A 2,946-nucleotide genomic window follows, 5' to 3' on the forward strand; every position below is an offset into this window, starting at 1 on the left:
AAAAATGAATAGAATTTATCTCTCAATAACAATAGATTTAGTTAGAATTAGAGAATCAATAATAACTAAACTTTTTGAATAACAAAAGATTTGAATGGAATTTGAAAATTCTTAAACCAATAACGATGAACTCTACTAAAATTTTTAAAGTCCAAAAACCAATAACAACGGATTTTTAAAATTTTCAAAATTCACGAGAATTCTTACCAGTAACCTCTTCCTTCGACAAGAAAATAACAAAAAGATATGGCTGCTTATATTGTCGTTGATTAATCAAAAGAAAGATTTACAGTGCGCAGTTTTTCACAATAACCGTCACATACTTATCTCCAATACACCTTTTTTCTTTTTTAGTTTACTTATTCTTAATTATTTAATCTAGATATATATCCTAACCAAAAAATAAAACACGTGTTTGGTTTGGAAACACAATGATTTTATCTTTATTCCTTTTTATTTTTTTCTACGTCTTCTTCTTCCTAAATATCAGTTTTATATAAATCAATATCTGTTTCTCCAAAATCATTTGTAGAGAGAACTTGTTTTAAATCATTCATCTGTTATTAGACCTATCAAGCTACTGGATTGATGAAAACAGAGATATAGATGAAGGTGAGGATTTAGACGACGTCGAAGATATAGATGAAGGCGCAGTGACTTAGACGACACTTGCGTAGATGATGTTAATGATGATGAAGACATAATTACTGGGCTTTAATCCGACATAATTACTCTAGAAAAAATAAACCAACAAAACACCACATATAAAGGGAATCGAACTGAAGAAAAAGGTGGGTCAATTACAAAAAGACTAGACCAAATGAGTTACAAACATTTACGTCCAAAACTACTTCTCATATTTCATGTGTTTTACGATTTGTTCTTTTGTTTGTCATGTTTTGAGGTGTAGTGGGTTTCATAACGCTTTATACATTTCATTGCCACATTTGTAAGCTGTTTAAAACATGTAATTTCATATGATGTACATGTGTACACCAACTTCACAATGTACATGTGTGCAACAACTTCACAATGTACACATGTGTACACTTGGTTATGACGGATAGTGTACATATATATATATATATATATAGCTTGGATAGTAATGTGATAAGTATTTAAAATTTCACTCTAAAAGTTTTTTTTAGAGTGAGTATCAATTATCAAATATATATTTTCGTTTATCTCGTAAGATTTAACGATCATGAGATGAAAAGAAGCTATCAAAAGCTTAACATCTTGTACACATATCTCTATTTCTCTAAGATCATGAGATGGAAATAAGCTATCAAAAGCTTAACATCTTGTACACATATCTCTATTTCTCTAAGATCATGAGATGGAAATAAGCTATCAAAAGCTTAACATCTTGTACACATATCTCTATTTCTCTAAGATCATGAGATGGAAATAAGCTATCAAAAGCTTAACATCTTGTACACATATCTCTATTTCTCTAAGCTTATGATAGCTTCTTTCCATCTCATGATCTTTAAATCTTACGAGATAAGCGAAAATATATATTTGATAATCGATACTCACTTTAAAAAAAACTTTTAGAGTGAAATTTTAAATACTTATCACTTTACTATCCAAGCTAGTTATCAATGTGTATATATATATATATATATATATGTACACTATCCGTCATAACCAAGTGTACACATGTGTACATTGTGAAGTTGGTGTACATATGGACAATGTGAAGTTGGTGTACACATGTACATCATATGAAATTACATGTTTTAAACAGCTTACAAATGTGGCAATGAAATGTATAAAGCGTTATGAAACCCACTACACCTCAAAACATGACAAACAAAAAAACAAATCGTAAAACACATGAAATATGAGAAGTAGTTTTGGACGGAAACGTTTGTAGCTCATTTGGTCTAGTCCCTTAGTAATTGACCCACCTTTTTCTTCAGTTCGATTCCCTTTATATGTGGTGTTTTGTTGGTTTATTTTTTCTAGAGTAATTATGTCGGATTAAAGCCTAGTAATTATGTCTTCATCATCATCAACATCATCTACGCAAGTGTCGTCTAAGTCACTGCGCCTTCATCTATATCTTCGACGTCGGCCATATTCGTTTGTACATCTGGAAGATGCATTCAGATGGTCCATCTAGATTTCTTATCCAGATGTTCTATTTGGATGTTGTTCGTTTCTTCATTTTGTCCATGCATCCAGAAGAATCATCTGAATGCAACTATGTTCATTTGCTTTTCATTTTTTAACTTACATCTACATCCAGGTGGACTTGTTAATAAAATGATTAAAATATACTTTTTTTACGTTTCGGCGGAAAAATAGCATTTTTACGGTTTTGGCGGAAAATATTTTTGCGGTTTTTGAGGAAAAATGTGTTTTTGGCGAAAAAGTGCATTTTTGTTGTTTTGGCGGAAAAAATACGTTTTTATGGGTTTGGCGGAAAAATACGTTTTGCGGTTTGGACGAGAAAAGTGTGTTTTGCGGTTTTGGCGGGAAAAGTTTTTTTTCACGATTTTGGCGGGAAAATTTTTTTCGCGATTTTGGCGGGAAAAACATTTTCGCGATTTTGGCGGGAAAAACATTTTCGCATTTTTGCGGTTTCGACGAGAAAATACATTTTTCCGGTTTTGGGTGGGAAAATACATTTTCCCAATTTTGGCGGGAAAATGCGTTTTTCCGATTTTATCGAGAAAATGTGTTTTCCGGTTTTTGCCGGAAAATTGTGTTTTCCAGTTTTGGCGGGAAAATTCGTTTTATTCCGGTTTTGGCGGGAAAATTCTGTTTTCCGGTTTTTGCGGGAAAATGTGTTTTCCAATCAACATCATCTACGCAAGTGTCGTCTAAGTCACTGTGCCTTCATCTATATCTTCGACGTCGTCTAAATCTTCACCGTCATCTATATCTTTGTTTTCATCAATCCAGTAGCTTGATAGGTCTAATAACAGATGAATG

This window comes from Brassica oleracea, chromosome C1 (assembly GCF_000695525.1).
Source record: "Brassica oleracea var. oleracea cultivar TO1000 chromosome C1, BOL, whole genome shotgun sequence".
Taxonomy (NCBI): Eukaryota; Viridiplantae; Streptophyta; class Magnoliopsida; order Brassicales; family Brassicaceae; genus Brassica; species Brassica oleracea.